General features: G+C 38.5%; 1 protein-coding gene across 5 annotated transcripts in view; it reads right to left on the bottom strand.

Annotated features, from left to right (window-relative positions):
• SHLD2 (shieldin complex subunit 2) overlaps nt 1-15809 on the bottom strand; it is an 84010-nt gene that overhangs the window by 50853 nt on the left and 17348 nt on the right. The window contains exon 2 of one of the 5 annotated variants that reach the window (XM_058696923.1): nt 6849-6895. The exons of the other annotated variants lie outside the window; for them this stretch is intronic. The gene's annotated coding sequence lies outside the window, so the exon portion shown is untranslated. The remainder of the gene's footprint in view (nt 1-6848; nt 6896-15809) is intronic. 5 annotated transcript variants of the gene reach the window in all.

Raw genomic sequence — 15809 nt, 5'->3', positions numbered from 1 at the left:
CCTAGTTCTATGAATTTCTGTGTAGTACCCTCTGCTCCAGTATTTTTACCCCACAAATTCTAGTTGTCTTAACTTCTCTAATCTCTCCTGGGTTCCACTGGGGTTTCCTTACTCTGTGCTGCAATCTAGAAAGTGACTACAGGGAGTATGCTGGGGCACCTATAGTGCTCATGTCATTTATTTCAAGGCTTGCCATCCTGCACTGACTGTTTTCCAATGTCTAAAAATACTTGTTTCGTATATTTTAATCCTGTTTTCTAGTTTACAATAGGAGGGCAATTTTCAAAGCAGTTGATCCTGCACAGGAAGATGTACCATTTTTATAATAACTCTCTCTGTGTTATTTTTTAGTGGTTGCTCTCCAGATTAAAATATGCACCTGCTGTAAGTTATTATGGTCTACCTACAAATAAAAGTGTACTAATTCAGTCTATGAAATTTATGACAGCATAATTCCATTTCCCTCTTGTGGCATCCTCATGGTATTATACTCTATTTCTATATAAGTTGTGAACCCCACATATGTTAATATTTTTGCTTTAAATAGTCAATAGTCTGTGTGCATATATTATACATAGCCAATAGCCTATGTGTATACATTATCCAAAAAGGTACCAAAAAGTTTCTCTATGTATTTGTGCCACTATTTACCATTTCTGCTGTTCTTTGTTCTTTTCTGTATACCCAAGGTTCCATCTGGTCTCTTTCATCTTTACCTCGTAGAACATTTTTTAGCACTTTTTGGCAGTTCAGATCTACTAGAGACAAATTCTTTCATCTTTGTTTTAAGTTTATTTATTTTGAGAGAGAGAGTACGCCATGGAGGCGCCATGCATGCCAGGGAGGTACAGAGAGAGAGAAAGAGAGGGGTTCCCAAGCAGGCTCCACACTGTCAGTGCAAAACCCAACATGGGGCTCAACTCCACAAACTATGAGATCATGACCTCAGCTGAAATCAAGTCAGATGCTTAACCGACTGAGTCACCCAGATGACCCAAATTCTGTCACTTTTTAATCTGTGTGAAAATATCTTTGTGTTACCTTGATTTCTATAGACTATTTCTGCTCAACATAGAATTCTAGGTTGACAGGGTTTGTGTTTTTGTTTTTTTTTTTTTCGCCTTCAGCACATTTATGGCTATCATCCCATTGTCTTTAAGCCTCCAGTTTTTTTTTTAATTTTTTTTATGTTTTTACTTATTTTTGAGAGAGAGAGAGAGAGAGAGAGAGAGAGAGAGAGAGAGAGCGTGAGCAGGGGAGGGGCAGTGAAAGAGGGAGACACAGAATCCAAAGCAGTTTCCAGGCTCTGAGCTGTCAGCAGAGTCTCACACGGGGCATGAACCTACAGACTACGAGATCATGACCTGAGCCAAAGGCAGATGCTCAACCAACTGAGCCACCCAGGCACCCCGCCTCCAGTTTTTTCTGATGAGTAGTTAGCCATAACCCATACTGTTATTCCCATGTATATACTGTATCTTCTATTTGGCTGCTTGTGCAATCTGCTCTTTAGTTTTCAGTAGTTTGATTATGATGTGTGTAGGTCTGGAATTTTGTTGTTGTTGGGTTTGCTTTTGTTTTGTTTTGCGTTTAGACTACTTAGGGCTTGCTGAACTTCTTGATTCTGTCAACTAAAGTCTTTCATCAATTTTAGAAGTTCTTGACCATGGTCTCTTCAAATATGTCTTCTGCCACTTCTCTCTTCTTTCTAAAATTCCAGTTATACACACATTAGACTGACATTATCCCATAGGTGGAAGAGTTCTTTCCTCCCTCTCCCCAACTCTCTGTTCTCTTGTTTATCAATTTGGATATATTCCATCAACAAGTCTTCACATTCACTGATCCTTTCTTCTGATATGTTAAGAAGATATTAAGCCCGTGTGACACATTCTTCACTTCTAATATTGTATTTTTCATATCTGGAATTTTGTTAAGTTTATTTATTATTTATTTTTTATTTATTTTGAGAGAGAGATGGAGAGCAAGCAGAGGAGGAGCAGAGAGAGAGAGAAGGAGACACAGAATCCCAAGCAGACTCCTCACTGTCAACACAGAGCCTTATGTGGGGATTGAACCCATGAACCGTGAAATCATGAGCTGGACCAAAACCAAGAGTCGGATGCTTAACCAACTGAGCCACTCAGGTGCCCCTTCGTTTCTAGAATTTCTGTTTGGTTCCTTGGTAGAGTTTCCAAGACTCTGCTAAAAATCCCCATCTTTTCATGCATAATGTCTACCTTTACCATTAGATCCTCTAGCATTCTTTTTTTCATAGTTATCTTTAAATCCCTATCTGATAATTCCACCAGCTGAATTATCTTTGGGTCTCTTTCTACTGGCTATTTCCTCTCCTGATATTTGGCCATATTTTCTTGCCTTTTCTTGTGTCTTGTAATTTTTTATGATAAGACAGACATTCTGTATAAAAATACATTAATGATTGAGGTAAGTAATATTCTACTTCTAGAAAGAGACATTACCCTTCTGTCAGGCCACTAGAATGTCCTCATATGTAAGTAATCTGGGCCTGGGCTTGGATGCAGCATTAGTTTGATACAGTCTATCACTGGCTTCAAATATTTAGAGGGTGGGAATCAGTACTTTCACTAGAGCAGGGCCTGGGATCCAAGCCCAGGTAGGATTTCAGAGATCTGCCTGTGCTTCACGGCTAAGCCATGGGCTTTCAAAACTGTGGGAGTGCTTTTATGTGTACACTGTGATTGAACAATTTAAGTAAACAGATGGCAGATGGTGTGAAACAGGTTTCTCACTACTGGAGTAAGAATTTACAGATAAACAAGGGGAGGAATTTAGAATGATCTATGTGGCAATGGATTTGAGTTGGATATGTCAATATGAACTCATTTGTATATATACAGATTAGTATACTTCCTGGCTCTGTCAGCTGAGAGGGCCTACAGGCACAACATCTCAGTAGCAACAAGCACATCTAACACCTAGATCTTGGTTTCTCCATTCACCAATTAAAGCAACCAGGGCTCCTTGGAGAAAAGGCTGACTCTAGGACCGTGGCAGGAAATATAGAAGATAAACCTGGAGCATCAGCAGTGCCAAAAAGTAAAAAAAGTGGCCATACACACACACACACACACTGATGGGGGTATGTCAAAGAGGCATAGGAGCCAATTGAACCAGCTCCCAATGGCCAGAAGTGGAACAATTTCACCAACAAAATACAGTAGTATTGGATTATAACCTCAAGTACAAAATAAATATCCATGAGTCCATACTGTTAAAAGAATGATTGAACAAATAAATAAATGAGGGGAAAAGAGACAAATTTCCCGCACAGGAGAACTCCAAATAATTTACACAGATACTCCACCCTTAAGGACAGGAAGAGTAACTACCCACTTCTTAAGTGTGGGCTTTGCACAAGTGACTTCCTTCCACAGAGTACAGCATGGAAAGAGAGGGAAAAGGAGAAACTTAAAAAACACTACCTCCATCACATGCTGAAGCTCAACATCAACACCACTAGGTCATGTACCCTTACTACGATGTGTAGTAAATGACAATTAATCTCTGTGGTCTTCCTCCCCAAAACCTAAAACCCCATCCTAATTATGAGAAAAATATGAGCCAAATACTAATAGGGGGACATTCTACAAAATGCCTCAACAGTACTCCTCAAAACTGTCAAGGTCATCAAAATCAAGGTAAGTTGAGAAATTGCCACAGCCCAGAGGAGTCTAAAGAAACATGAAAACTAAATGTAACGTGGAACCCTGGATGGGATCTTAGAACAGAAAGAGGACATTAGGTAAAGTCAAAGAACATATGAACAAAGTATGGATATTAGTTAAAAATAACATATCAATATTAGTTCATTACTTACACTACATATACCATACTACTATAGGTGTTAATAATAGGGGAAATTCGGTGTGGGGCATAAGGGAACTTTCTGTACTACCTTTGTGATTTTTCCATAAAACTAAAACTATTCCAAAAAATAAAGTTCATTTTAATTTTTTTTAAGTTTATTTATTTATTTTGAGAGAGAGAGAGAGAGTCAGAGAGCACAAGTGGGGAAGGTGCAGAGAGAAGGAGAGGCAGAATCCCAAGCAGGTTCCACACCATCAGCACAGAGTCTGATGCAGGGCTCAAACCCACAAACCACGAGATCAGGACCTGAGCCGAGATCAAGAGTCAGATGCTTAACCGACTGAGCCACCCAGGCACCTCTGAAGTTCATTTTAAAAAAAGAAAAAGACTGGGAACTCACTCTCTGCTTTAAGCATGACTGCCAGATTTTCCCATCTGTTAGGGACTTTTCTTTACTTTCCAGTCCCACACCTTGCTTTCCACAGCACACGTGATCTCTCTCAACCCTGTTCTTCCTCCCCAGCCTTCCTTTTGGAGGGCAGCTTCCAACGTTGTGTGAAAGCCTGGAATGAATTAGAGGAGTTTCTCTCACCTCTCCTGCCCCGTCCCCATTCCTTGGGGACTGGAAGCATCGAGTTTTCCATTAGAGTAGTTCCAGACTCTTGGGGGAAGGTCATCTCCAGCTGTTTCCCTGCTTTCAGCCCTCCTCCATAACTGAAAACCTGGGGTGCTTCTGGGGAGTTTCTCTCATCTCTCCAGGTCAACCCCCTGCTTGCTGAGGGTGGTTGCTGTGCACTAGGGGGGAGTTCTGTGGGCCTCGGGTAGGGTCTCTGTCAGCTCCATTTACTTGCCCCAGGGGTGTGGCTCATTACCCCTGAGCATTCAGGGAAGACCTGTAGGTGAGAGCTGGGGCCAGGTGCAGACTTGCCCTTTGGTATAAGAGTAGCTGGGGCTCCTCAGGATCCTAGCCCGTCTACACTAGCCCATCCACACCAGCCCGCACCAGCCCACCCTGCCAAAGTGTGGCTGGTTTCTCCTCTCCCCTCATCTGCTGCTGGAAGGTTCCTCCTCTGTGGGCTGTTCTATCCCAGAGCAGCGATGGGTTTCTTCTCTAGTGTGAAGCTTTCATTACTTTCTGGAGTTTGGTTCATTTAGGTTTCCTTGTATCTTCAATCTCTTCCAACTGAGCCAGCCAGGAACCTCCAAAATACAATGCTTTTTAAAAGAGACCTTGGGAGGGGCTCCTGGGTGGCTCGGTCGGTTAAGCGTCTGACTTCGGCTCAGGTCATGATCTCACGGTCCGTGAGTTCGAGCCCCACATTGGGCTCTGTGCTGACAGCTCAGAACCTGGAGCCTGTTTCAGATTCTGTGTCTCCCTCTCTCTCTGCCCCTCCCCTGTTCATGCTCTGTCTCAAAAATAAACATTAAAAAAAAATTTTTTTTAATAAAATAAAAGAGACCTTGGGAATTAAACTTAGGGAAATTTATCAGAAAGAATAGAGAATAAAATAGATGATAATAAAAATAAATAAATAAATAAATAAGGAAATTGGAAGTCCGCTCAAGATAATTTAATATCTGTATAGTAGAGGCTCTAGAGGAAAAAAAAGTCAATTAAATAATTCAAGAAAATGTCCCCAAGTTAACTAATGTAAGTTTGCTAACTGAAAATACAGAATGCCGTCTATGACCATACCACCCTGAATGCACCCGATCCTGTCTGAAAACACAGAATGCACAGCATAATGGATTACAAAAGTACACTTATACTAAAGCATATCTTTTTGAAATGTCAAAGCAGTAGAAACAAAGAGAAAATCCTACAAGCTTCCCAAGATGGAAAAATAGGTTACAATGGATGAGGAGTTAATGATTTCAAACTTTCAACAGCCACAGCATAAGCTAGAAGACAGTGGAATAAAATCAACAAAATTCTGAAAGAAAATGATTCCAGTCTGACAATAATACACAGCCAAACTATTAATCAAGGTTGAGAGAAAAATTAAGGACCTTTCAGACATGCAACGTATCAAGTAATATGTTCCTATTCCCTTTCTTCAGTGAAATGTGGGAGTGAACTGGGAAAGAAGACAACTCAGGAGAGAAGAAATAGAAGATCCAACACAAAAGAAAAGAGAACCCCTGGAATGATAGCTGGGCTCTCAGAAAACAGAAGCTACCCCACACCAGAGCACCTTGCCCTGGGAGGCATTTCTTCAAGATGACGATGCTAACAGAATAAATGATGTGAGAGAAAACAGAACTTTGGGCAACTGGTAGAAATTTCTGAGTTGAGTTAGTGATGATAATGACCCAGAAATTCCTATACACAAGTTATCCCCTCAACTGAAAAGTCAGGTAATGTCAGTATGTCAAAGATATTACTTAAAAACCCATAGGTAAATCCCAAACAGCTAAGAGTTGAGGATAGCTACCTCAGAGAAAGGGAAATGAAGGCAGGGACTGAGAATTCCTGTTTGAACAATCCCTGACAAACTATCTAACTTGCTGAACTGTATAAACTTGAAAAAATATATACATAGAAGAATATGGAAGATGGGGAAAGAGTATAGAAAATCCACCTTGACAACTAAATCTGACCTCTGGAAACAAAGAAGTCTGACAAAATTGTCCCATAAAGTAAAAAATGACAAGAATGAATGAGTTTGGGTGGGGTGGGGGAAGAGTAAGAAGGAAGTAACATTACTTCCATGCTACCAAAACTCTGGTCCAATGCTCAGCATCAACAACAGAAATCCGGAAGTTTCTGGGCTCCATGTCCCTAGCCAGTAAAGTGAGCGTAACAGTATCTCTCACAGGACCACTGGTAGGCTTAAATCAAGATAATGCACATGAAGTGCTTATAGCGATGTTAGATATAAATATTATTAACACAGTTAATAATTCACTCTTCTTTAAATAACCTAAATTCTTTTTTGATATCAAATCAGCCAATTCAACTATCACAATACTGAAGAGTTTACTTGAAGAGTTACCTTGTCTACTCAAACATCAAGGCTTCCAACCCTTTCACAGATGTCTCCTAAAAAAGAGGGAGGGAGATAAACTGACTATCCAAGAGAAAGAGAAATTGTTTTAAAAAATATTTATCACACTAAAGTATTGACTGTACCAGAAAAACTACCCAGGTCACCATGCTTTATCTTACAGGTTTTCGTTGATTATGATCAATCATTCACTCACTAAGCAAATCAGCAATTAGAATTGAAAACTTTGTACCAACTGTACATTAACTCAGTAATCCTGAGGCAAGAATTTTTCCATTTCAAAATAAGCAAAGTCTCCAACTTATGCACAGATTGTCTTCTCCAAGTTCAATTATACATTGTCAAAAAGCTTGAGAATCATTTTTCCAAAGAAACAAAATTATGAAATAAAGTTGAGACCCTGAGCAATCACCATAGTAAGTCCATAAGTACCTAAAAACCATAGAAAAAGAAATAAAACCACTTCTTTTGTGCTCCCACAGCTAGTAAAAAAAAAAAAAAAAATAGCTCTTATTTGAGATTAGACATTACATGCCACATCTGGTTTCATTCATCTTTGTATCCTTTTAAACATAAACCATATAAAACAAAGTAGCCGCCTTCTCTCAGGAGCTTAAAATATTTACTTAATGAATGAATACCTAGAATTAAGAGTCCAGCTTTAACCATACTCTTTCCTATGGAGAAATGCATTATAATTTCCAACTGAAGGAACATCTTCCTTTATCCTGGCAACAAGCCCAGTTTGAACACCAAGAATAATACAGTGTCAGCAGATACTCCATCGACATAATAGTCATTCCTTCTTAGAAATCATATTTTGGTCAGAGATCACTCATATTATTGCTAAGTATATAAAAATCACTAAATTGGGTTTTCCGAATATAAAACTTGACCTTCAAAACTTCCCTGATTTCTTTTCCTTTTAATAGCAGCCATCAACATTTTATCTGGAAAGGTTTTTTCCCTAGTTTTATTGGGATTTAATTGACATATAATATTGTATTAGTTTAAGGTATATAGCATAACAATTTATGTACATACAGTACAAAATGATCATGATAATTCTAGTTAACACCCATCACCATACAGTTACAATTTTTTTCATCACAAATGTGATGAGAACATTTAAGATCTATTCTTCTCTTAGCAACTTCCAAACAAGCAATATAGTATTTTTTTTTTTTAAGAGAGAGAGCACACGTGAGCTAGGAAGGAACAGAGGGAGAGAGAATCTTAAGCAGGCTCCATGATGAGCACAGAGCCAGACACAGGCTCGCTAGATCTCACAACCCTGAGATCATGACCTGAGCTGAAATCAAGACTTGGATGCCTAAGCAACTAAGCTACCCAAGGTGCCCCTCAACACGGTATTTTTAACTATAGTCACCATGTTGTACATTACATCCCTAGAACTAAGTTATGTTATAACTGGAAATTTGTACCTTTTGACCACCTTTACACATTTCCCCCATGCCCCACCTCTGGCAATCACAGATTGGTTCTGTGTCTGGGCCTTTGGTTTTTTAGATTCCACATGTAAATGAGATCATACAGTACTTGTCTTTCACTTAGCATAATGCCTTCACGTTCCATTTTTTTTTTTTTTTTTGCAAACAGCAAGATTTCCTTCTTTTTTATGACTGAATATTCCAATGTGTGTGTGTGTGTGTGTGTGTGTGTGTGTGTCACATTTTCTTTATCCACTCAGCCACTGATGGACACTTAGGTTGTTTCCATGTCCTCAGTATTATAGATAATGCTGCAGTGAATAAGGGGGTACAGATGACTCTTTTAAGATAGTGATTTCATTTCTTTCAGATATACCCCAGAAGCGGAATCACTGGATCAAATGGTCATCCTATTTTTAATTTTTTGAGGTAGATTTTTGATTTGCAGTTTCTGTACTACTTCAAGTTAGTACAGAAGCTTATCAACTGCAAACTTAATACCATGTTCCCCAAAAATACCAAAAAAAAACCCCACCCCGTATTAAAAGAAACAATACTCAAACAAAAAGATCTGATTAAAACCCAGTATTTCTGTAGCTCAAATGGAACTACCTACTCTTTGATATTTCAGAAGCAAAATAGATAAAGTTACCCAACACAATAACAAATTATTTTAGGCACCAAAATAACTGCAAAAATAACTGAAAATTATAGGTTAAAATTATAGAATTTAGTAAACATATCCAATATGCACAATGATACTGATTTTCATAGTTTAAAACCTGAGAGAAATTTACCTTAAAAAGAACTCCTTTAATTTTTCATTACTCTAAAAAAAACCAATTCAATCTGTATAATATACCCAAACAGGAATAAAGATTAATTTATGCTAGAGAGAGAGAGAGCTCACTTCAAGCTTTTTTGAATGACTGATCATCACGTTTCTTCTTCCAAACACAAAATTCATATAGATTGTCACCTTAAATGAGATAAAGCATGGAAACTGCTTAAGCTCCAATCTAGTATCATAAATTACTCCATCAATGTTATTTCTCTTGAGCACTCTTCCTGCTCTAAAATTCTAAACCCCCAATAAAACCAACTTACTTTATTTCTTTATAATGCTTTCATCATATGTAAATGTATGAAGGCTATCTAAATATTTGTTAGAACAAATGTAGGAGGCTGAAGACTACTTGATGATGACTACTGACAACAGAAGCAGAGACACAGGTCATGTCATCAGCTGAGGAGACAAAAGCATCCCTAGACCACCGACTACATGAACACAACTAAAGATTTTTAAGTGAGGTCTATATGTGATATTTTTGAAAAATATTTGTACATCCAAGAAAATTTAGGGGCGCCTGGGTGGCGCAGTCGGTTAAGCGTCCGACTTCAGCCAGGTCACGATCTCGCGGTCCGTGAGTTCGAGCCCCGCGTCAGGCTCTGGGCTGACGGCTCAGAGCCTGGAGCCTGTTTCCGATTCTGTGTCTCCCTCTCTCTCTGCCCCTCCCCCGTTCATGCTCTGTCTCTCTCTGTCCCAAAAATAAAAAAAAATAAAAATAAATAAAAAAAAGAAAATTTAATCATAATTAATTAAATCTATGTTGACTTTCATTTCAAGAATGTTTTCTGTAAAAAGAGCAATGTGCAATGTCTCTGCATTGGTAACCTATGTAATAAAACATGAAACTCACTAAGGAAAAGCAGAGCAGGAACCATCAATGTATCACTTTTAGAGATCTATCCTTATGTGAAAAAAGTAAACATCATTAATTGCAAGCATATTCCAAACTTTTAGGAGAATTAAGTGGATTAAGAAATAAAGATTAAGAGGGCATAAAGAATTTGACACTCTTTCTATGATTTCAATATATTTTATAGGCAAATTGACACATCCATCTGGCTTGTCAGAAGGGCTGTCATAATATTCTCAGGTTAACATTTTAATAAACGTTTTTCTCATTTTTTCCAAGTATCTTAGACAGCATTAAAAACTTCATAACATGAGGGGCGCCTGGGTGGCGCAGTCGGTTAAGCGTCCGGCTTCAGCCAGGTCACGATCTCGCGGTCCGTGAGTTCGAGCCCCGCGTCAGGCTCTGGGCTGATGGCTCGGAGCCTGGAGCCTGTTTCCGATTCTGTGTCTCCCTCTCTCTCTCTGCCCCTCCCCCGTTCATGCTCTGTCTCTCTCTGTCCCAAAAATAAATAAAAAATGTTGAAAAAAAAAATTTAAAAAAAAAAACAAAAAAAAAAAACTTCATAACATGATGTCACTGCTTTGGAAGAAGTCTGGTCGTTCCTCAAAAAGTTAAACATAGAGTTGCCATATGACCCAGTAATTCCATTCTAGCTATATACCAAGAAAAACTGAAAACTTACGTCCACACAAAAACTTTCACCAGTGTTCATAGTAGCATCATGCACAATAGCCAAAAAGTGGAAGCAACTCAAACATCCAACTGGATGGATAAATAAAATGTGGTATATCCATACAATGGAGTACTATTCCACCCTAAAAAGGAATGAAGAATTTGATATGTACCACAACAAAGACAAAACTTGAAAACCTGCAAAGTGAAAGAAACCAGACACACCAGGCAGTATATGGTACAACTCCATTTACATGAAATATTCAGAATAGGCAAATCCATAGATATGTAAGCGGATTATTGGCTGCCACAGGCTGGGAGAAAGGGGAAATGGGGAGCGACTGCTTCATGGGTACAGAGTTTCCTTTGGGGGTGATGAACAAGGTCTGGAACTAGATGTGGGGTGGCTGCACAAGACTGTGAACATCTTAACACCACTGAAACTTTTCGTTATGTGAATTACATCTCAATTAATACAAGAAACTCTATGTCACAAAAAATAGACATTGACATCCTATCAGAGAAACATGGATTATTTTGGCAGCCCTTTAAAAACCTTATGGCTGCAGGGGTGCCTGAGTGGCTCAGTCAGTTAAGCATCTGACTTTGCCTCAGGTCATGGTCTCACCATTTGCTCCAAATAGAGCCATTTGCTTTATATACATTATTACTTATTTCAACCTCATGATACTTTACAAGACAGGTTAACTAACTTATGTAAGTTCACAACATTAAGTTGTAAAGCCAGAATTGAAACCAAGGTCTGTTGGGCATACAACTGTTTTTGCCAAAACATTCTGAGTGTTGACTACAAAAGAATATATTTTCAGTTTAATTGGCAAACGTTCATATTCCCTCCTGAACACGGTTTCCAAGTGGTTAGGAAATGAGAAAGAAAAAAGCGATTGAGAAGAACATTATTAAAGAGTAAAGTGAGGTGTCTGGAAAAACATGCAATGCATTCTGTGCCCACTATATGCCACATGTGTGCTGGCATGACCACTGAACTGTTACAACAATCCTGGGACATAAATACCGGTATTTCATTTTTTACATAAGAGGAAGCTGAAGCTTAGAAAGTTCAAGAAGGTCCAAGTTTAAAGACATCACAAGGCACAGAACTGGGATTAGAAATCAAATTCAGTTCATCAATACATATTTACTCGGTGCTTACTAGATTTCAGGGCTAGAAGAGGCACTTAGAATAGAATATTAGAGATCCCCCCACATACAGCTCAAACCAAACCCATTTTCTTTTCACTTAAGGAGTGAGTCATTGTGAAACTGAAAAATCCCTGTAGATTTTTTCCTTTAATAGCTTTGTTTTAAATAATTATTCATGCTGGGGCACCTGGGTGGCTCAGTCAGTTGAGCGTCCAACTTCGACTCAGGTCATGATCTCACAGTTTGTGGGTTCGAGCCCCACATCAGGCTCTGTGCTGACAGCTTTCTTGGAGCCTGGAGGAGCCTGCTTCGGATTCTGTGTCTCCTCTCTCTTCCCCTCCCCCATTCACGCCTTGTCTCACTCTGTTTCTCAAAAATAAATGAATGTAAAAAAAATTTTTTAAATAATTATTCATGCTTTGGTTAGATGTGTTAAGTACTGCCCCCTCAACTCCAAAGCTGACTGCCAGGAAAACTGAACAAACTCTAGTAGCAAATGTAAAAATAGAAGCAATTCTGTCCTACATGCATGATTTTGAACGTACTGCTGGATGGAGAAGACCACTTTGGAAAATACACTTCACATGTTCTGAAAGATGAATTAAACCCTTTAGCATTCTATGAAGCTTCTAAAGGTCTATCAGATGTTAAGTGACAACAGTGAAATTTCAAAAAGAACAGGATAAGTCAGCACCAGAGCTGGTTTAACATTAATAATAAGTGATCTAATAAATAGGCCTATGTTTGCCCAGTCAGGCTTTGCTTATTATGTCAGTTGGAAAGCCAGAAGGAAACTGGTTTTAACTCCCATACAACCTGTATCAGGACAACATCACTTTATCAGAAATGGAGCTGATGTCAGCATAACATTGAGACAGTTCAAATTTAAAACTGACCTTTCTTTTCTAATTGTTTTTGCAATTCAATCATAGTATAGAGGGCAAGCAACATTTACTGAGAGCTTTCTATGTACCAGACATGACATGAATCTTATTTAAGTCTCATAGCCACCGTGCAAGATATTAACTTTGTCTTTTAGAGGAAGAAACAGAAGTTTTGAGAAGTGAAATAAGTTTTCTAAGGTCACACAGCTTTCAGAGAGGCAGAGCCAAAGCTCAAATTCAGATGTTAGTTATCATCATGTTCCAGAGCACTAAAAAGCTATCAGTTTCTTACCTTGTAAAGAAAATTTTATAAAAAATAATAATAATAATAATAGCAGAGAAAGCAGAGTAACATAGTGATTTGGATTATAAACTGATTTAGTACCTCAAAAGTAGTATAGGGTGATGTTGACCTATTAAAAATTCCTGGGAAGGTCACTATGAAAGAGAATATAAAGTGTCTTAAAGTTAAAATAATAGTCTTTTAATAACATTTAAAATTAAAAAATAAACATAATACTGAATATTATCAACAGAGAATTAAGTTAAAAAAGAAAAAAAGGAAAAGGAAAAGTTCTATTCTAAAACAATGGTGTTTAAGAGACTGGACCAGTGTAGGCTGGCTTAAGGTAGCACTTCCCGGTTAACTCCATGAAAAACCAATCCCTATAAAAATATGGAAAGATAATGAGATAATATAAAGATATGGAAAGAAATGCCAGACTTAACACTAAGCCAGTCTTCTTTCTAGTTACAAATAGTACAACATAGTGCTTAAAAGTCTTCTGGAGTCAGTCTATCTGGGTTTGAGTCCTGGCTCTTCTACATACTAAGCCATGACAGTGACTTTGGGCATGTTATTTCACCAATCTGGACCTCAGTTTTCTCCTCTGTAAACAAAAGGAGGTAACTGCAGAAGACAGACTTGTTGTAAAGATTAATATATATGGGATTGTTAGAACAGAGCCTCAAAATACTAAGTACTCAATAAATGCTAAATTGTCAGTGGTAATATATCATTGCCCTGAGTCTTTACTAAGCTGCTGAAAATTGATGCTCATTATTAATCACCAAATGGGGAAGAGATATAGTATGCAGTTTCCTCTCAAAATTACATGATGGAACCCACTTTTTCGCAGCCCATCAAAAAGACTGGTTAATGTGTGGTTTTTTTTTAATTTTTTTTAATGGTTATTTATTTTTGAGAGAGAGAGAGAAAGTGAGCATGAGTGGAGGAGGGGCAAGACACAGAATCTGAAGCAGGTTCCAGGCTCCAAACTGTTAGCACAGAGCCTGATGCGGGGTCACATCCACAAACCATGAGATCATGACCTGAGCCAAAGTGGGACGCTTAACTGACTGAGCCGCCCAGACACTCTGGTTAATGTCTTTAAAACAAAAAACAAAAAACCATACTCTGAGAAATAATAGAGAATTCCATCACTAAAATAAAATGTTAAAAAAAAAAAAAACAAGAACAAAAACAAGATTGGTGCTTCCCAGTCGGTGAACACATCAAGGTGCTGGAAGGGTGACGTGTCCAGAATGGGCGTGGAAGTGCTGTTTCCCCTATGCCCTGCCCTACCTGTCTCTTCTATTTGGCTGTCCTTAAAAATAAACTAGTAATACCTCCTTACAGATTTCAGCACATGGATTCAGTGCCCAGAACCCATACATGTAGTGGAATGAAATACCATTTTATTTTCCATTCCATAGCCTGCATTGGCTTCAATCCGTTAAATACTGCCCCCTAAACTCCAAAGCTAACTGTCAGGAAAACTGAATAAACCTTCAGTAGCAAATGTAAAAATATAAGCAATTCTGTTCTACATGTATGATTGTAAACATACTGCTGGATGGACTGATCATCAGATCATTCATTCAATTATCCAAAATACTGTGTGTTACCTATTCAGTCATGATCCAGCCTGCAATCATCTGAATAAGAACAAAAAATGTTTCCCATTATCAAGATATGGCCATCTATGTAAGTCTCATATCCCCTGTATAGATTTAAAGTGAATATTCAGATGGTGTTTTTGCATTTGATGTTTACTGTGCCCATTTGTGAAATTTACAGTCATTGCTGGAAGTGCCAACCATGCCACCCTATCACTAAGAATTTTTCTAAGCAATATGTGTCAGGATCTTCAGAAATGTGTACAGCCTTTGATCAAACAAATCCATTTCCAAGAATCTATACTATGCAAATAAATAAAGAATACACAAAATTGTATGCAAATACACATATTGTAACATGGTTTAATATTCTAAAAAATTAGAAATACAGTTGACTCTTGGGGTGCCTGGGGTGGCTCAGCTGGTTGAGTGTCCAACTCTTGATTTTGGCTCAGGTCACGATCCCAGGGTCATGGGATCGAGCCCCATGTAGGCTCCGTGCTGAGTGTGGAGCTTAAGATTCTCTCTCCCTCTGCCCCTCTCCCTCACTTGCACGCTCGTTCTCTCTAAAAAAAGAAAAGAAAAGAAAAGAAATACAGTTGACCCTCGAACAAAGCAGAGGTTAGGGGCATCAACTCCTACACAGTCAAAATTCTGACCATAACTTTTAACGCCCCAAAGACTTAACTGATAGCTATTGTTGAGCTGAAGCCTTACCAATAACATAAACAGGTGATTAAAACCTACTGGTAGGTATAAAAACAGGTGATAAAATACCTATTGGTATGTAGTATGTACTATATACTGTATTCTTAGAATCAGTAGGCTAGAGAAAAGAAAATGTTATTAAGAAAATCCTAAAAAAGATAAAATACATTTACAGTACTACATTGCATTTGTTGAAAAAAATCTGCATGGGCATGCCTGGGTGGCTCAGTTGGGTAAGTGTTGACTCCTGGTTTCGGCCCAGGTCAGGATCTCATGGTTCATGAGTTGAACCCCACATTGGGCTCTGTGCTAACAGCATGGAGTCTGCTTGGGATTCTCTCTCTCCCTCTCTCTCTACCCACCACCCCCTGTCCCACCCCCCAGCCTACCCCTGCTAACATGTGTATGGGCTTTCTCTCACTCTCAAAATAAATAGACAATTTTTTAATCTGCACATAAGTGGACCTGCAT

The sequence above is a fragment of the Neofelis nebulosa genome, chromosome 13 (genome assembly GCF_028018385.1).
Source record: "Neofelis nebulosa isolate mNeoNeb1 chromosome 13, mNeoNeb1.pri, whole genome shotgun sequence".
Lineage (NCBI taxonomy): Eukaryota > Metazoa > Chordata > Mammalia > Carnivora > Felidae > Neofelis > Neofelis nebulosa.
The sequence above is the reverse complement of the archived record's forward strand: the minus strand, read 5'-3'. Positions and strand labels throughout refer to the sequence as shown.